Source organism: Musca domestica, unplaced genomic scaffold, assembly GCF_030504385.1.
Source record: "Musca domestica strain aabys unplaced genomic scaffold, Musca_domestica.polishedcontigs.V.1.1 21, whole genome shotgun sequence".
Classification (NCBI taxonomy): domain Eukaryota; kingdom Metazoa; phylum Arthropoda; class Insecta; order Diptera; family Muscidae; genus Musca; species Musca domestica.
Genome location: NW_026712258.1, coordinates 4446089 through 4467744, shown reverse-complemented (window position 1 = coordinate 4467744; position 21656 = coordinate 4446089). Strand labels below are relative to the sequence as shown.

General features: G+C 34.3%; 1 protein-coding gene and 1 long non-coding RNA gene across 4 annotated transcripts in view; one reads left to right on the top strand and one right to left on the bottom strand.

Annotated features, from left to right (window-relative positions):
* LOC101895110 (E3 ubiquitin-protein ligase hyd) overlaps positions 1-21656 on the bottom strand; it is a 169846-nt gene that overhangs the window by 52705 nt on the left and 95485 nt on the right. The window lies entirely within an intron of this gene.
* LOC109614133 (uncharacterized) lies at positions 10841-18474 on the top strand. Of its 2 annotated transcripts, XR_002195389.2 has the most exons (4): positions 10841-13546; positions 13614-15274; positions 15332-15541; positions 17730-18474. It is a non-coding gene; the product is annotated as an uncharacterized LOC109614133 (long non-coding RNA). The 2 variants fall into 2 exon arrangements; XR_009342183.1 differs by having other exon boundaries at positions 15332-18474.

Below are 21656 nucleotides of genomic sequence, written 5' to 3'. Positions count from 1 at the left end.
TAGATAGATAATATAAGTTATGGGCCCTGTGTGCTTATTTATATTTCTTTGTAAGGTAAATAAATGAAATGAAATGAATAAATCCACTGAAATGAAATGAAATGCCTCAGTTTCTATTTGCTATCAGAATGTAAGGGGGCTTAATACAAAATTAACCAGTTTATATACCGATAGCATTGGTTTATATTATATTGTATTGGTATTATCCGAAACTTGGCTAAAAACGTCTATATTAAATAGTGGAATTTTATGCTCAAAATATCAAATATTTAGAAAAGATCGTGTTTGTAAAAATGGTGGTGGAGTCCTTATTGCAGTTGATACCAAATATACCACTAATTTAGTTGATCTAAATGATTTTCTTGATATAGAATTTGTTGATGTTTCCATTGAATTTGGCAAATCTAAATTGTTTGTAACTTGCTCTTATATTCCACCTTCATCTTCACTTGACATTTATAATCAGCATTTATTAGCAATAAATTTAATCACTGAAAAAATGAAAGATTCCGATCGCATCCTGATTCTTGGTGATTTTAATATGCCTTCCGTTAGTTGGTTTCCAATGCCAGATTCTGAAGCTTAAATTCCTTTGCCATCCGAAATGAACAGTACCCAGTATACATTTGAAGTTATTAATCGTGTTTGTGACTTGAATCTTTATCAAATAAACAGTGTGAAAAATTCTTGATTTGGCGTTTGTAAATATAACACACCATTTTGATATATTCAGAATTCCTCCAATATGCACTCCTAAAAATATGTACCATCCAACTTTGTACATCTCCATGACTCACAGTTATGTAAGTGAAGAAAGTATAAATTCATTTAAAACTGTCCTTAATTACAAAAAAAAACTAGTTTTCGAAAACTTAATACCCTCATTTCCTCCGTAAATTGAGCCTCTGTAACAGCCATTAAGATCTGGAATATTTAATTGATAAATTTATGATATTTTAAATAGATTTAAACTGAAATGTGTACCAACTACTAGAGTTAAAAATTCTAATAAACATCCGTGGATAACCCCTGAGTTATCATGTTTAAAAAATTCTAAAAATAAACTTTTTCGTAAATATAAAAAATCAGACTTAACAATAGACTATTCTAATTACTCTGTTGCTAGATCTAAATATACTTTAGAGTATCGTAGATTGTATAATCTTTACCTAGATAAGATTAAAAATAATTTTAAATCTAATCCTAAATCTTTTTTGATTTCGTTAACCTAAAATGAAAGGTTTCCTCAAAGCCCTCAGTATTGAATTATAACAATAAAGAATTTGTCACAAGCCTATTTCAGTATATCTTGCCAAATTAAAGATATGTATCCTTATATGTTGTCCCAGGCTGATAAAATTTGTTAAAAATCAATTAAATGTCCAATTTATTCTTAAATATTGTTCAGAAAGATAAGCACTCCCTTTGACTATATTATTTAGTTATTCACTTAAATTTGGTCACTTTCCTACTTTCTGAAAAAAATTATATTATACCTTTACATATGTCTGTTAGTCTTACAAATGTTTTAATTATAGAGGAATTGCAAAATTAAGTGCCATTCCAAAATTATTCGAAAAATTATTTACTGCAGTAATTTCACTGAAAATTCAATCTATATTGAGTCCATATCAGCATGGTTTTCGTAGTGATCTTTGAACTATGTCAAATCTTATACAATTTACGTCAACAGTAATAAAAGGACCAATAGTGCAGGTTAAATTGTATGGATTTCAATTTAAGCCAATGTAAGCATATGTGCTTCTCCAGATCTTTTTCTCTAATATTGCAATATAATATAGACGGTCATTCATTAGCAACTGTAGATTCATTTGTCGATCTTGGCCTCTTGACGGATCCAAATTATATTTTAATGGTCATATAATAACAATGGTAAATAAAGCAAATTGTGTTTAAGGTTTTGTTAAACTGTGGGCAAAAGAATTTTCTGATCCAAATATAACAAATCAGTTATTTACGTCTCTTGTTAGATCTATATTAGAGTACGGTTCTGTTGTATGGGATAATCAGTATGCAATACACTCAGATAAAATAGAGTCCGTGCAAAAACAATTTCTGCTATTTGCCTTACGAGGTTTACATGTTGATTTCCATGTTTGTACTAAAAATACTAAATGGTAATATACCTAAATATTTCCTGATCTCATCTATTAGAATAAATGTTCCGTTTAGATCTAGTAGATACTACAAATTATTATATATTGATTTTCACCGCACGAATTATTCAATGGACTAAGCTCTTAGTAAAATGTGCGTTGACTTTAATTCTGTGTACAGTAATGTAGATTTTGGTATGAGTTTAGAAGTTATTAAATCTAGAATACTTTTATAACAATTAAAATACATATTTTATTATTTGACAAATTAACTGATGAATTAGATTCTGTAGCTGGTTTTCAATTTCCTACTAAATTCCCATAATGATGCGGATCACGATGTATACGCGATCCCTGCGTAAAGGGAGGTCGTCTCCTCGGTCGGCAGGGGTGGAAATGTGAGGAGTGCAAAGTGGTCGCTGCCATTGGCCAAAATTCAAAAAATTAAAATCAGATATTTATTATCAAATGTGTACACATGAACTCTTAAGAGGTTAAGCTTTTTAGAAATCATAATAGTCTTAACTTCATTCTAACGGTCCACTTCGAGAATAGCATAAAAAAAGGGAAAATGTAGTTAGTTGCTTTTTCCAGTGGGATCAGTGAAAAAGTGGAGTAAAAATAGATCTGTATTACAAAATTAAATACATTTTAAAATGACAAATCTTGGTATAATTATTGAAAAGCAAGGTATTGACTTAGTTTTAGTGCAGTAATTTGTGTGTTTAATAGTTGGGTATAATACAGACGATGTGAGTGTTCTGAGTTGCCTTTAAGATTAATTTTGAAAATAAAATTGGATTTCAGTTAAAGTTTTAATTTTTTTCCCCCCTGAATGTGATTTTTTTCACGCCATCAGTAATGGTCCTAAGATTCTTGAAGTGCTAATTTAACTTTCAGATTTTGTCAGATTTGTATGTTATGCCCAATATATTGAAGTGACTTCGCTGCAATTTTGTCAATTCTATGGTGCTAATGACATAGAATATGATAAAGATGTAAATGAGAGTTGTTCAATATTGTTGCAAGGATTGACTTCCGGATGCCATATTAATGTGGACTTTACACTGGAAACTGCTAAAGAGTTAACAAATAGATATCCATGACACTATCTTACACCCACAGTTCATAAAATTTTAATACATGCTCTCGACATTATAAAATATGTCATTGTATCGATTGGAGAATTATAGGGAGGCCGCGAAGTCTGGCAACAAAGATATAAAAAAGTTTCGACTAAATTCTTTATAACGGGACAGCGAACGTTATCAAGCAATAAAATATATTATTAAAATCTGCATTTGATTTACTTGAATAACACTGAAATATTGGAAAGTTTGAAACACGCAGCGGTTTTATATCAAACAAACGGCTTTATTTAAGTTCTTGAATGGAATGAAAAAATATATTTTTTCATATAAAACATGTATACATATCAATGCCTACTACATTTCTAAACAAGGTAGATATATATACAGTACAAGATATGGTTATACATTGTACACCAACACCCCTTCTCAATGTATCAGATATTGTTAACGTAAATACATGTATACATTTAAAGTTAGATAGTTAATCCAATTAAATTCCTAAATTTACAAATTTTAATTTTTTGTAACGGTTTAGTGAAAATATCAGCTAACATATTATCTGTTGGGCAATATTCGTAGCTTATTCTTTTAGACTTTTGCAAATCACGAACAAAGTAATATTTTACATCAATATGTTTGCTTCTTGGATTAATTTTATCTTCCTGCAGTATTTTGAGGCAACTTTGGTTATCTTCATACATTACTGAATTGGTTATTTTGATTCCAAAATCATTAATTAATTGATAAATCCATAACATTTCCTGTGATGCTTCCGCTAACGCTACTAGCTCTGCTTCTGTTGAAGACAATGTTACGTTCGACTGTTTTCTACTTGCATAGCTTATGATGGCGTCACCAAGTTTAAACACAAAACCGCTAGTAGATTTTCGGTCACTGACATCTCCAGCCCAGTCAGCATCAGCATATCCTTTTAGATCCAAATTTGACTTAGAACCAACACACAATTTTAAATTTTGACTTCCTTTCAAATATCTAAACACTCGCTTGACTTCCGTCCAATCTCTTTGACTTGGTTTTTCAACTCTTCTAGATAATATAGACACCGCAGCTGAAATATCTGGACGCGTATTATTTGCTAGGTATAACAGATATCCAATTGCCTTTCTATACAAATGATTATCTTCCAGCAATTTATCATTACCATGTTGAGTGTCCTTTAAATATCCCGGGTCTATTGGAATTGAAGAATTTTTTGCACCAGATAGTCCGAATTCTTGCAACATCTTAGTAATATAATTTTCTTGGCATAAATAGAAAACTCCTTCTTTGTTCCGTGTAACTTCAATTCCCAAATATAATTTTATATCCCCTAGTTCAGTTATTTCAAAATTTTGCTTTATGGTTTTAACAACATTTTCAATTTCCTCGTTACTTTCGCTGGCAATAATTATATCGTCTACGTAAATTAAGACATAAACAGGTGAATTGTTCTGTTCTTTTACGTAAAGGCACGGATCAGCTTTTCCCCTTCTGAATCCAGAATTAACTAAAACATTGTTAATTCGCAGATTCCAACAGCGAGCTGATTGTTTTAGACCATAGATGCTTCTTTTTAATTTGCATACCAAATTTTCTTTGCCCTTTTCAATGAAGCCTTCTGGTTGTCTTATATAAATTTCAGAATCTATCTCGCCATTGAGGAAAGCTGTCTTAACATCAATGTGTTTCACTTTCATATTTTTATAGCTTGCCACTGCCAATAGAGTCCTCAAAGTTGTTTGCTTTACCACGGGCGCAAACACTTGATCATAGTTTTCTCCGTACTTCTGGGAATACCCCTTTGCTACATATCTGGCCTTGTACTTGGCTTTGTCATTAATGGTTTTCTTTACCTTAAAAACCCACTTACAATCAATCAACTTGTGTCCTTTAGGCATTTCCACAAGATCCCATGTTTGGTTGTCATGTAGCGACTTGATTTCATCATTCATGGCTTTCACCCACTCCTTATTGTCGGATCTAGATACAGCGTCTTTGTAAGAAACAGGATCATTTGCATAGGAAACTTTACACCCATATCTTTTAGGTGGGACGCTTTTGTTTGTTCTTGTTGAAACTCTTCTTTCAGTAGTGTGAGTTGACGCAATATTTTCATGAAATTCTCGTTGTGATTCACCAGAAGATGATGTAGAAAACATTTCATCTGCAGACTCAAAACCATGAAATTCCTCCTCGTCTTCTCCACTCGATATGCCTTCGTTTTCCATATCAGAATTTGAAACTTCCAAGGGTACACTAACCATATTCTCTGGCGTTCTTTCAACTTCAATTAAATCACTACCGTTGTGACGACAGACTGGTTCAATAAATTCTACATCTCTACTAATAACAATAGCGTTTGTTTTAGTGTTGAGTAAACGATATGCTTTCGATTCATGACAGTAGCCAACCAAATTGCATTTGACCGCAACATTATCCAACTTTCTTCTCTTTTGTTTGTTGATATGTGCGTATGCAACCGATCCAAAAATTCGAATATGACTTAAGCTTGGTGTTTTGTTGAACCATAGTGAAAAAGGAGTAACATTTGCAACGGAAGTTTGAATCCTGTTCTGAACATAATTTGCTGTGTTCACAGCTTCCGCCCAAAATTTTACATGAATTTCAGAATCATTCAACATGCAGCGAGCCATCTCCATCAAACTTCTATTCTTTCTTTCCGCTACACCATTTTGTTCCGGAGAGTAGGGAGCAGTTAGTTGATGAATTATCCCCTTTGATTTTAGATATCCTTCCATTTTCTTGCTACAAAATTCACCTCCACGATCAGATCTTAATATCTTCATTCGTTTACCAAATTGATTTTCCGTCATTTCAACAAATTCTTTTATTTTATCAAAAACCATATCCTTGGTTTTTAAAAAATAAACATGACAGTATCGGCTGTAGTCATCTATCATTGTTAAAAAGTAGCGATTAACAATCGGAGTTGTATTGTGCATTGGTCCGCAAACATCCGCGTGAATTATTTCCAAAATAGTTTCGGATTTTGTTTCTGACACTTTTGGAAAAGACTTTCTTGTTAATTTTGATTGTAAACATACCTCACAAGCAGACGAACATGAACATTTCTTTATATTCAATCCAGCAGCTAGACCTTCACTAGCAGTAGTCTTGATCGCTTGAATATTTCTGTGACCTAATCGACGATGCCACATATGAATGCATTCCGCTTTGTCACAATACAATTTATTCGCCATTTGACTACTATTAAGGATATACAAATTATTCCTCAAACTTCCTGTAGCATAAACTTGACCATCCATTAATATTGAACAGCTATCCGAATCAAAATGCACCTTGTAACCTTCATTTGTCAATTTCCTTACTGACAGTAAACTTCCATCAAGTTCTGGAACGTACAAAACACCTTGTACACATATTTCTTTGTTTTGACAAACCAGACGACATTCACCAATGCCACTTGCTTTTAATTCGGTACCATCAGCCAAATATATTGAATCATTTTGTTGCTTATTCAATCTGCAAAATGATCCTTCATCGCAGCACATATGGCAAGTTGCAGCCGAATCTATGAACCAATTATGTTCCTTTCTTTTCGACGTAACACCGAAACAATGATTTTTATTTTCTTTATTCTCCGCAACATTTGCTCGATTTACATTCGGTCTTCTGTTCGGACAATTTTTCTTTATGTGTCCCATCTTACCACATGAGAAACATTTTGGCTTGAATTTCTTTTGCGTTTTAAAAGCAGTATCAGCCATTGGAGCAGCTTCAGATTTCCGTTTAAATTCTTGAAGCAGTTTTTCCTTTACCAAATCCACGGTTAAATCAGTCTCCGGACGCATCTCCAACGATGAAACCAAAGAATTGTATTCCTCCGGCAGGCTTCCAAGCAAAAATGCCACCGTCTTGTGCTCACTAATTTCCTCACCAAGGTCATTTAAACGATCCACAATATCCATAAATTCCGTGATATGTTCTTCCATCGACTGACCTCCTTGTATTCTCTTTGTTGACACTTGACGTAGAAGACTTACTTTATTTGTTAAATTTGACTTCTCGTGGTGCTTCTTTAGAACATTCCAAAATTCCTTAGCTGTCTTAAGCTTCTTGATATGAACTTTTTGAGATTCTTCCACCGCTAAACCGATAGTCGCCCTTGCTTTTCCGTCACGAATTAACCATTTCGCATCAGGAGTACTTGGCACTTCTTGAACGATGATATCCCATAGTTCCCGTTCCAGCAATAGCAGCTCCATATTGAATTTCCAATTATGATAGTTGGAATTTGAAAGCTTAGGAAATTGCAAATTTGTTCCATTCATTTTTGCCGTTAAAAACACGAATTACTGATTTAAATTAATTCTCGCAAGACGAATTAAAATTCCCAATATATTCCACGTAACCTCTGGGCCTATAACCTATTGGAAAGTTTGAAACACGCAGCGGTTTTATATCAAACAAACGGCTTTATTTAAGTTCTTGAATGGAATGAAAAAATATATTTTTTCATATAAAACATGTATACATATCAATGCCTACTACATTTCTAAACAAGGTAGATATATATACAGTACAAGATATGGTTATACATTGTACACCAACATGAAATTTATATATATCCATTAGTAACATTGATTTTATTTTATATTGAATTGTTTATTTTGTTTACAAAAACATTGTCTATTTTGTTTACAAAAATATAATCAAATTTGGAATTGATTTGTATAAAAATACTTCTATTTTTTAGGTACCTTTACAAGGGGGACTCTACCTGAAGGCGGACCGTTCCAAATAATTTTCAGTAGACTATTTTTTAGGTCTTTGGAGCGTAAAATGTCAAATAACAGAACAATCTAGTGTAGAAATGTGACAAAAATTGGGCAAATAACCCTTATTCGGGAGGTACGTTGTAAGGGGACCATGCCAAAACATGCCTCGACCATATCCATTTTGTAACATTTTTTATTTTTATACCATCAATGTACCATAACCAAAGATTCATATTGATATCTGCACTGATATCTGCACTGAAAGTATTTTTGGCCGCTGTTCCCATACGACCTCGACCACTGTGGAGTGGGAACGTTCGATTAAAACAAAACACATGTAGACCAGACATTACATTTAAATTTCTTAAATTTATTATGAGATACTACTTTTCCCATTATATTGTTATTTAACTTAACAATCAAAACTTGACTTAATAGAACTGCTACAACTATTTCAGCCAGATTAAACAGAACTTTTTCTGTAGTTGACAAATTTTCCCAATTGTCAAGTATATTCGTTGCGAAAGGCATTCTTTGTCCATTTGCTAAATTATCCAGTTTTTGGCGAATATTGCCACTATGTTGGATTGGGAACCGGCTACTAGTCAAGTTATTGAATACTTCTGTGACATGGTCATAGCATCTTGGGCGTTATTTTCTTCGGTACTGATGACCATTAAACACAATTGCTTACTGCACTCACGCACAACCGACATAATATACGATCGCTGTTGTGTGCTCGCACTCGTTTGCAATGTGTGTGCGAACGTACGTTTGGTGAACGTTCATTTGCTAAAGAATTTATCGCGTTAAAATACAATCGCAAAATGAGCAAAGTGAGAAGATCGTATTTTTTATCGTTCGCGAGCGAATTTTTGCTCACCCTGTAAAAAATGATTGATTCTAATTCTTGGTGATTTTCATATGCCTTCTTTTAGGTGGCTTCCATTGCCAAATTCTGAAGCCTTGATTCCTTTGTCGTCCGAAGTAACCAATATACTTTACATGTTATTAATCGATTTTCTGACATCAACCTTCATCAAATTGAAGAAAGTCAGTCAGTTTCTTTCTATGTCAGTCGCAAACTTAACATACTTATCTCCTCCGTAAACTGAGCATCTATGTGCCTTTGTAATAGTCACACCGATCTTGAATGTACATTTGATAGATTTTATGATATTTTAAATAACTTTTATTAGAGTGCGTTCCAACGGTTACACTTAAAAACTCTAATAAATATCCATGGATAACATATGCATTATCAAGTTTAAAGAATTCCAAAAATATTTTTTTTTCGAAAATATAAGAAATCATGCCTATCTATAGATTATACGAATTACTCTGTTGTGGGTCCAAATATACTATCGAGTCTCGTAGGTTGTATAATCTTTACCTCAACAAGATAAAAAATAAATTTAAATCCAACCGTAAATGCTTCTATAATTGTGTTAATCTAAAGAGAGAGGTTTCTTCAAAACCCTCAATATAAAGTAAAGAATTTGTTACAGTCGTTGATATTGCAGAATTTTTCGCTACAACTTATTCATGGACGCCTTGCCAAATCAAAGATCCATATCCCTATAAGTTGTCACAGACTGATCAATTTTGTATGTCTTTTCTATAATGTCAAGACATATCCAACAGTTTATATAGTTTAAAATCGATTAAGAGTCCATGGGCATACCTAATATAATTCTTAAATACCGTTCAGACCCATTAGCACTCCCTTTAACTCTATTGTTTAACTTTTCGCTAAAATTTGATCAATTTCCAACTTTATGGAGAATGTCATATATATTACATTTACACAAGTCTGTTTGTCTAACAAATGTCTCAAATTATAGAGGAATCGCAAAATTAAGTGCCATCCCAAAATTGTTTAAAGAATGAATTACTGCGGTAATTTCTCCCAAAAAGAAATCGTTAGTGCGTCCACATCAGCATGGTTTTCGCAGTGGTCTCTCAACTACTAGATATCTTATACAATTTACATCAACGGTTATAAAAGGGTTTGTTCAGGGTAATCAAACTAACACTATTTATACCGATTTTGATAGGGTTAACCATGAGTTCCTAATATATAATAAAATTACTTGGAGTTCAATACAAACTCATTCAAATGGATGTCATCTTTCTTACAAGATATATCACAGCTAGATATGCTTGAATGGTGTCTATCAAAAATAATGTATGCAGATGATGTTAAGTTATTTATCACTCATAATTCCGAGAAACAAGCTAATTTACGATTTAGATAGCCTTTTTAAATGGTGCCGGTTAAATTGTATGGATTTAAATTTTAACAAATGTAAAAACATGTGCTTCTCCAAGATCTTCATTTAGTCCAGTCCACCCAACACTGGCAATTTGATTGGAAATTAAAAGATAAGAGGAAAGGAGAGAAAAATTAGTTCACTCGTTCTTCAAATAGATAAATTGGATGAGAACAATTATAACCTATGGTCAATCCAGATGCGGAGTGTTCTTATCCATGCTGGTTTTTGGAAGATAGTCGAAGACGTAAAGGCCCTGGCATCCGTTTTCCTGGGAGTTAAACCAACACAGTTGGCTTATATACGGAATTCTAAAACTTCAAATGAAGCTTGGAAAAAACTGGAGGAGGTCTATATGCCGAAAGGTCCCATTCAAAAAGTTTCCTTAGACAAAAGGTTGTTAAATTTGAAGATGACGCCAAATGGTGCAACATTTAAATGAGTTCTCGGAAGTATACGAGAAATTGCTTGAAACCGGAATTGAGATTGAGGAGGAGCTTCTAACATTTATGCTTATGTCTAGCCTTCCCGAAGAATTCGACAATTTTGTGATCGCAATGGAAACCCGCGATGATCTTCCCACTTTGTCATCCCTAAGACAAAAGCTGCTCGAGGAGGGAAAGAGAAGATAAGAAAAAGAGGAAGAGACAATAAATCAAAAGGCAATTGTCGCACAACCTGCAAACTCCAAAACGGACAAGAAGCAAAGCAGCAAAAAAGGTTTCAAAGGAAAAGGTTTCAACTGTGGATTAACCGGACATTATGCGAATAAGTGCGAAAAGGAAAAGAATAAAACGCAGGCGATGAAGATATTAGCGGTGGCAGAGACAGCGGTGCGACGTCACATATGTGTAGAAATAGAGAAATGTTTGTAAATTTCAAAGTACACAATGAAAGAATTACACTTGCTGGTGACAAATACATCAATGCCTTACCAATGGCATTGGCGACGTGAACATATACACCAACGATAATGAAATTAGACTTGAAAATGTTTAATACTCTCCTGAGTTGCAAGCTAATTTCATATCTGTTAACAAAGCAGTTGAAGAGAGCATTAGTTAAGAAACCAGATGGTGATATTCCATTGCAAGAAGAAAGAAAAGACAATAGGTGTGTCTGGTTACTTTTTCAGCAACTTTTTTCTGAGAGAGTAAGGTAGTTTTATTCTCTTTTGCATGGACAAGGCGAAAAGTAAACAGACGGTATTCCTGCAGAAGTTTACAACTAATCAGCAGATTTGTCAAAACAAACCAATTTGTCCCCCATTAAAAGAATTAAAATAAAGGAAACACCACCAATTTTACAAGTTTTATAAATGAAAATAAAATTGGCAATAAAAATATAAGCAATAAAAGAAAAATAGATTTGATGTATTCCCCGGAATCCTTTAAACCTGTTGCTAATGGCGTTTGTCTAAAAATGTTGGAAATACTCTTTTATTTCCTTATTACATATTAATATTTATGTTTTTAACATTTTGTTAAGATATTCTCCAAAAACAATTAGTCTAGCTTATTCGAAAACAATATTTTCCAATTGAATGCCGATGAATAAGAAGAAAAAGAGTTGCAAGAAGAAATTTGTTCAGCAAGAATTTACAAACTCTCACTAAAAGAAATGTCAAAATTTCTCTCTGAACTTCTCTCTTTTGCAGAACTTTTGGGTTAACAGACGACTTCCAGTAACAATTTGTAACAATTGTTACAAATTTTAGGGTAACCAGACACACCTAATATGTTTGTATTTAACAGCAACTCGTGTGAGAAATTGTTCGCTATGGATAACAACAATTTGGTGTGGCACAATAGATATGGCCATCTAAATTTCAGGAGCCTGAATGACTTCTCCAGAAAATGTATGGTAAATGGCATGAGGATAAATGGAAACGTTATGGCAAGACGATTTCGAAGGAATTGTTGCAACTTGTCCATTCAGACGTGTGCGGTCCATTCAGAACTACTTCGGTAGGAGGATCGAAATATTTTGTAAAATTTATCGACGACAAGCAGAAGTCAGTCGCACTTAGTAGCACAGAGGCTGAGTACGTGGCGTCGTCCGAAGCAGCAAAAGTTTTCACCACATCCGAGACTTAGTCCAGAAAAATGAAATAAAATTAAAATATTGTCCTTCAACAAATATGGTTGCTGATGTATTCACCAAAAATTTGTTTAAACAAAAACATTGTAATTTTGTAGATTTAATGAATCTAAAATGAGATCTTTTGTAAATGTAAAGCATCATTCATGTTGAGGAGGAGTGATGGAAATATATGGCAACCCTCATTAAGCAACATGAATGCTGTTATAACTTCTTTATTTTCTCTTGCATTCATTCTCTCGTTTAACTTAATTGTGTAAAGAAGCATAAAATATTTCTTTTAATTTCAATAAATCTTTGGATATATTTAAAGAATAAAAACAAAGTTTTATCTTAAGGCTATGTTTTATCAACTTGATCTTTTGATGGATCCAAAATTAAATTTTAATAGTCTTGTAATAGCGATGGTAGATAAAGCAAATGGTGTTTAGGTATTGTAAAATGATGGACCAAAGAATTTTCTGATCCATATATAACAAACATTTATTTACGTCTCTTGTTAGACTTCTATTAGAATATGGTTCCGTTTTATGGGATCCTCAATATGCAATATACTCTGATTTTCAAAAAGCTAGCTTCCCATTTTACAAATAGTAATATTATTCCCAACCACTAATTCGGCTTCCGTAAAAACCACAGTAATATTGAGCAATTGTACTGCATAGTCACAAACATTAGAATAGCATTCGAATGGAAAGATTATTGTTCCGCGTTATTTATAGATATTTCCCAAGCCTTTGACAAAGTTTGGCATCTGGGAATTCTACACAAAATATGGGAAACTCTACCTAAAAACACACATAGTCTTTCTTGTAGCAATTTGTCAAATTGCAGATTTGTTGTTAAATCGAAAGACGTACTTTCATATTTTAGAAAACTATTGGCTGGTGAACTCTCACCTCAACGTTTGCACATGATATAACTTTCATTATTATACACAAGGATCCTATGATGGAAAAACTACAAACCCATGTAAATTTTCTCGAAAATGGACTTAAAAAATGGAGAAATGCCCTAACATGTGAACTTTGCCCCACAATAAAAATCTTCAATACACACGCTCCACAGAAAGATACCGTAAAATATCTCGGAATGCAGCTGGATCGAAGACTTAAATGGAAGCAACACATCGACGCAAAAATCACGCAAATAAAACTAAAAAGCCAGATTGTGTAAGACTGTAATAAAGCCCATTTGGACTTATGGTAAAAGGCTCTGGGAACAAATAGTACCTCTAAGTAATTTTATTTAATATTTTTCGATCTATTACAGGTGTACCATAGATAAGAAACGCAAACATCACAAGGACCTCGACATACCTAACATTGAAAAAGAAATAAAACAGCTTTGCTGATAGCATATATATAACATAAAGTAGAAAGAAAGGAGTTATATATGGAACAAGATACCGTGCGGATGACCCGCCGCGGCTTGCTTGCACGCACGCGATCTTTTCTTGACAATTTCAAAGACTGTTTTGAATAAATGCTGCGGCTTATTCGCGTGAAACATAGACTTCAAAAAACCGAAAAAAGAAAATCTAAAGGTGTTAAATTCATTCATTCAGTTCTAGGTAAGAAAAATCGGGTTACCACTTCACAATACCGATTTACGATTTCACGATTGCGTTCTACTTGGGCACCATTTAATAAAAACTGCTCTGAACGGACGGATAATAGATTAAAATGAATGATATATCCTGGATCCTATATTACAGATCCATACTTTAAGATGTAAAGCATAAAAGAAATGTGAAGCTGTTACAAACCAAGAATTGTTTGCTCCATTGTTTTATAAAGACCAAATTTTATATACTTTATTAATAGTCAGAGAAACATGCTCGCGGAATTGAAATGTAAGATTCCAAAGGGTTTCAAGATCGTTTATAAATGTAACAGAGTCGATTCTTTAAAATAGTAACTCAATGCAATTTTCTTAACTCCAAAAAATAACATATGCAAAAGGTTATCTGACTGTAATAGCAGTCGATTATATTCGGGATTAAATGGAAGGAACATTTCCACGTCGTCAGCAAACATTAGGATTTAAAAATAACGTAACGAGCCTTAACTCCTGGGCTCGACGAGACCAAGCTATTGGCGCCCCCTAACTATCCAGTGGACGGACTGGTCCACCGCAATGGACTCCCTAACGCTGGGGTGTTACATAAACCGTGCCCATAAGCATTCTAAAGTTTGCAGTCAGGGTACCGACTGTATGCGAACGTTTGCCTTGTCAATGCCTGGACGTCTCGACGAGCAGCAGGTTTAGCTACCAAGCCCTTATCATTATGTGGTGACTATGTCATGGCGGAATTCGTTACCTCCAAGCCCAAAACTTTTAAGGAGAACAATAAACAAACTATAAAATAAAAACAAACGCTGACACCAATTCAACCCTCTCGTTGGAGGCACCGACGTAGGACACGGCCACGAGCATAATTTTAAATGCGGGTGGGGACATGACTGCTGACGTACCGTGACATAGTATACCAAAACACACAGAGACAGAGCAAACAGCTGTCCGCCCTTCTCGAAAAAAAACAACATCGGTGGATCCAGCACGCATGCTGACAATATTGAGAAAGCAAAATCCCAACCTCTGTACGGACAACTTGCGATTAGTCGGTTCAAGTACGGAGGGAGGAGGCCTGTTTGTAAAAGTATCCATCTATACTGTTAGCCAGGAAACTGCACTTCGGCACAAGAGTGATTTTTCCGTCTAACTTAGTAGGAGGAATGAAGCAGTAGCTGCTTAGCATCATGTAGATTATTCTGCACCACTGCAAAGCAGCCGCAGCTGTACTCCTTCTGTCCCCCACTAAGACTGAAGTTCACATACCTCTGGCCCAGGAACCATGCATATTCAACATTGAGCTGTGTGGACTAGGGAGTGAACGGTACATTACCTACTCTACCTCCAACGGGGAAAAGGTTAGTACGTGTATAGTCGCTAAAGAGCTTGAACTTAATCTTCCCCAATAATTTCAGCGAGGGAGACGCCAGGGCGGTTAGACTGGAGACGCGATCGGGGAGGGTTCTCATCTTTGTCTCCCTTCACCCATCCTCTGAGTACCCTGTCCCACCGGGCAAAGTATTATAGAAGCTGTTTACGGAACTGGGAACCAAAAGCAACCTCGTCGTCTGATGTGATGCCAATGCTAACTTTTCAATGGGGCAATAAGGATACCAATGTCAGAGGTGAGTCCATTTTTGACTTTATTCTTAAACATAATCTCAAAATATGTAACAGGGGAAATGAGGTCACTTTTCAAACAAAGAATAGGAAGGAGGTCATTGATCTCACGCTTACAAAATCATGAATCACTCAATTGGAAAGTCTCCACTGAATGCTCCATCACGGATGATAATATAACAAATCTCAGTAATCCCTCTACTGCCCGAAATCAACCCTCTACTGACATCAAAAACCGCATAGGCATCCAAGAAAGGCTCGATGGGACAAATTCGTGGAGTATACTGCATTGAGGCTGAGATCAACGGGTAATATGCCAGTATCCTTGGCCTCAAATGTGGATGACTCCGTAAATTTTTTAAGAAAGATTCTGCTTGGGTGCTATAAGAAAGCTTGTCCTCTTACCTTCCCTGGCAAGAGATGCCAACCTGTTTGGTGATCAAAATCACTAGCCAATCTCAGGAATGCAAGTAGACACTTATATAAGAGGGCCAACAGGACCAAACTAAGTACAGACTGGGAGGCTTATAAATCTGCCTTCAACAGGTAAGCAGTGAGATCAAGAAGGTCAAAAGGTTATCATGGGTCTGCTTTACTGAGTCTATAGATGTCAATAAAGCTTCCAGATTCCGTAAATTCGTTCAAAGGATCCCAAATCCATTTGATGCGTAAAACGGAATGACGGAAGTTGGACTGACTCTGGTCTAAAGACTCTCAATCTGTTAGCCAGTACTAAATTTTCGAATTGCACAGATGCGAGAAATGTTCGAACGGCAGATCGACACAGTCAGCACTGTGAGGCAGATGACGTGAGTCTGACTGAGAGAATTGTAAGTACCTCCAAAATCTTGTGTGATACAAACCCAGCGCGATCCTCGTGGGTTAAGTGGAGAAGAACCTGAATGACTCGTGCTTCACCTTGACATCCTTTCTCGACATCGAAGGGGCCTTCAACAATGTCACACTTGTGGTAATTCATTTACAAAACTTGGTATACCACCACACCTAATTGAGTGGATTGATGCTATGATCAGTAGCAGAATCATCAACTGAGGTTTCGGAGAGTGTTCGGTCAGGATACAAATTCATAAATCTTATCGTTTCTGCCCTCAACTACTTCCTTCTCTTTTTATGTGTTGGTTTCTCTTTTGAGACGAGCTTAATGATCTGAAATTTGCAGTGAAAAGGAAAGCCACCACTATGCGACGCGTTTCGCCGTTGGTTAAGCGGCTCATCAGGCATATTTGGTGTGGATGATGGCTTACAAGGGCCGTTCTCTGGAAAGTAGATTTTGTTTTGAACTTATATCGATTTAGCATATGCGAATTAAACACTAGAAACTCTCCAAGTTCGACTCAAGTTCTATTAGCAGATCTTTTTCACAGCAAAGTTTGCTCTTGTAGTGATGGGGGCTATACGATATGGTGAACCTATATAAATAATTCTCTTCCAGGCGGTAAAATACTCACAAAGAACTCCTCGTGTAGAATTTTAGACAAAAATCAAAAATACCGAAAATTGGGATTCATATTATATAGGAGCTATACGATATCGTGGACCGATATAGCCCATCTTCAAACTTGACCTGATTTTTTTGCCACAACTTATTCCAGTTCATATACCTATAAGTTGACATAGACTGATCAAATTTGTATGCCTTTCCCACAACGTCAAGAGGTTTACAATAGTTTACGTAGTTTAAAATTGATTAGATGTCCATGACCGGAGTGCATACCTAATATAATTCTTAAGTATTGTTTAGACACATTAACGCTCCCTTTAACTTAATTCTTTAATTATTCACTTAAATTTGGTCACTTTCCTACTTTCGGTAAATGCAAGTGCATACACGTTACTTTTGCTCTAAGGCGTGAACTTAGCCCCACGATAAAAATCTTTAATTCTCAAGTTCCACAGAAAGATATCGTAAAATATCTCGGAATGCACCTGGACCGAAGACATACATGGAAGCAACACATCGATGCAAAAATCACGCAAATTAAACTAAAAAGGCCAATTTTGAGTGGTTAATTGGTATACGTTCTTCTATTAAATTAGAATACAAAGTCCTATTATATAAGACTGCAATAAAGCCAATTTGGACTTATGGCATACAGCACTGGGGCACAGCTAGTGCCTCTAACGTAAGTAAGCTACAAAGAAGACAATCGAATATTCTTCGATCTATTACAGGTGCACCATGGTACATAACGAACGCAAACATCCACAAGGACCTAAATATGATTACCGTTGAGAAGAAGAAATAAAGAAGCTTTGCCGAAAGTACTTAAACAAACTATCCGAGCACCCAAATAGCTTGGCCAGCCAACTCCTACTATTCGGAGGACACGATAGACTGCGTAGACGTGACACTCTTTCTATCACATAGTTTATGTTTTGTCATACTCTCTCATTATTTTCAGCTCTTGCCTGGCCAATTGAACGTTTTTTTTTTTCATCGCCCACTGTTATACTTCTACAGGTAGGTAGTATGCTAAATTGGAAGCTGCTTCTGTGAAGAAATCGATAAGTCCGCGGGATGATTGGATATAACTGTATCTAAAGAAAGCAACATTATATCCGTAAGACTATTCCTGCAGTCCGCGATTCACTTAGATATAACAGTATCTAAACTTATCTGAATTACCTACTCAATTAATTCACGGATATAACTGTATCCACAAGCCCACATACAACACACATCTATATCTTAAAAAAATTAACAATAATTAATAATTAAAGCATGAACGCTGATAAAGCATGACAATCTCCTTATAAAATAGATTAGTATATAAGATATGAAACCTTATTGTTATTTTCATTAAAATATATAAAAGATTCAATAAATTAAACTATTAAAAAAACTTTCCTACTTTTTGGAAAAAATCGTATCTTACAAATGTGTCAAATTATACAGGAATTGCAGAATAAGGTGTCATTCCATTGTTAGAAAAAATAATTACTGCAGTAATTTCACTGAAAATTCAATCTATATTGAGTCCATACCAGCATGGTTTTCGTAGTGGTCCCTCAACCACAACAAATCTTATACAATTTACGTCAACAGTGACAAATGGATTCATTCAGCGTAATCAAACTGACACAATCTACACTGCTTTTATCAAAGCTTTTGATAGGGTTAACCATGAACTGCTAATATATAAATTAAATTATATTGGTTTCAGCACTAACTTAGTCAAATGGGTATCATCTTACTTACAAGATAGATCACAAGAACAAAAATGGATTTCATCCATGGGTAAAAAATTTGCCCTTCCGGTAACCATAAAAAAACTTTAACGCAGTATCGCTCATAGCAGACATTGAACAGTGGGTTCAAGCAATAAAAGACAACACAGAAAAGGAAATTACTAGGGTAAAAGCAGCAAATCGAATTTCTAACTACAAACGAAACATATACAATAATGGCAAAGAAAAATATATTTTAGCCATATAGGAGGACACAAGGAAACTACTTAAAGACATCGGAGACAAAACAATAGTCACAACCGCTGACAAAGGAAATAAAACTGTAATCTTATACAAAGAAGAATATACAAGGAAACTAAACACACTACTAGAAGACAAATCAACATACAAAATAATTAAAGAAAATCCGACATCAAAACTGGAGAGAATAAACAATAACATAGTAACAGATCTTAATAAGAAAAACCTAATTTCGAAATGGGAAGAATCTCAATTGACCAGCATAGCTGCAGGATCCCCTGAATTATATGGATTACCGAAAATCCACAAAGACAACACACCTCTATGACCAATAGCATCGTCAACGAACGTACCGTGCTACAATTTAGCTCAACACATTGGTAAAATCCTGAAAAATGTGATATCAAAAAACTACAATATAAAAAATAGCATAGAACTGAAGGAAAAACTAAACAACATAGTACTAGACAAGGACGAAATAATTGTATCTTTTGACATAATATCCTTATTTACAATATGCCCATACATCTAGCAATAAAAAATATAATGGACAAGTGGTAAACAATTCAAGGAAATACGAAAATACCAAAACATACTTTTTTAAAAATATTGAACTTTGTTTTTAAAGACAATAATTATTTTAAATGCAACAGCAAATATTACCAACAGACGTATGGTATACCAATGGACAATCCCCTGTCACCAACGATAGCAAACATCGTACTCTACACATTACTTGACGACGTTACTTTAGAACTTTCCAAAGAAGACAAATTAAACTTATAACGAAATATGTGGACGACATTTTTGCAATCATTAACAAAAACGACGAAAATATAATCCTCAATTTTCTAAACAACTACCATCAAAAGCTAAAGTTCACAATAGAGAAAGAAAACAACAAAAAACTACCATACCTTGATATGAACATTATAAGAGATGGGGATAGACTGGTAACAGAATGGTACACCAAAGATACTTCTTCGGGACGTATAATTAACTCAACTCACTCAACACAACCAAAAAAAATATGAAAATAAATACAGCAAAAGCCCTTTTGAACAAAATAACATTTTTAACTGATGACAAATTTATTGATAAAAGCATAAAAAATACATACGAATACTGAAGAAAAATAGCTACCCACAAAATATAATAAACGACATAATAAAATCCTCAAACACAACAATGATTAACACTAAAAAATCCATCGATAAGAAAGATAAACTTTTTCTCAGTGTGCCATATTTACCCAACCTGACAGAAACAAGGAACTTGAAAGGCATTAGGTGTGTCTGGTTACCCTAAAGTTTGTAACAATTGTTACAAATTGTTACTGGAAGTCGTCTGTTAACCCAAAAGTTCTGCAAAAGAGAGCGGTTGGAGAGAGAAATGTTGACAGTTCTTTCAGTGAGAGTTTGCAAATTCTTGCTGGACAAATTTCTTCTTGCAATCTCTTGCAACACTTTTTCTTCTCATTCATCGACATTCAATCAGATGTTTTCTATTGTTTATTTATTTCTTTTTGTGATTTTAATTTGAAAATATTGTTTTGGAATTAGCAAGACTAATTGTTTTTAGAGAACAACTTTACAAAATGTGAAAAACGTAAATGTTAATATGTAATAAGAAAATAAAAGACTATTTCCAACATTTTTATTTAAAAAACTTGTAAAATTAGTATTGGTTCCTTTGTTTTAATTCTCCTTATGGGGGACAAATTGATTTGTTTTGACAAATCAGCTGATTAGTTGCAAGCTTCTGCAGGAATAGCGTCTGTTTACTTTTTGCATTTTCCTTGCAAAAGAGAACAAAACTACCTTACTCTCTCAGAAAGAAGTTGCTGGACAATTCCTGCTGGAAAAGTAACCAGACACACCTATTTTAAAAGACACAGCAACCATGTTATCACACAAGTCAAATGCAACACTGCAAACCATATTTAAAAGAACCAAAAACAAAAGAAGAGAAACTAAAGCAGCGCAATGTGGTATACGAAATAACTTGCAAGGGGATCGACAAAGAAGAATGCGGGAGAGTGTAGATAGACACAACAAAACGACTGACTACTAAGTGTGAGAGTAGGAGAGCATGAAACAGACATAAATAAAGGAACGGGAAAAACAGCACTATCACAACACATAATAGAAAATAAACACACAGCTGATTTGGCTAACGAAAAAATCCTAGATAGAGAGAAGAAAGAAAACAGAAGATACACATTAGAAAGCCTACGTATACAACAGAGAATATCAAAATCGATAAACACAAAAGAGGACAAAGATAATACTAAGCTTCAGTATTCAATTGCGATAATGTAGAAACAGTTCTGTGATAAAATTAGCTTAAGTTTAACTGTGATTTTTTATTTTATTATTATTTATTGTATTAATTATATGTCCGTGGAGTCCAGTTTTTAATGCATATTAATAGATAATAATGAAAAATAATCAAAGTAAGTTAAATTTAAAGTGCAATAATTCACCAGAAATAAAATAATATAATTTTTTCTTTATTTTGTTACCAGAATTTCAAATAGATAAGATCTTGATAATGTTGAAAAAAAAAACAACGAAACGTCGAGCAAAAAATAAAATAAAATCTTATTTTCATTTTAAAATAATCCGACCAAAAAAGCCCGATAAAAAACAGTAATAAATAATTAAATTG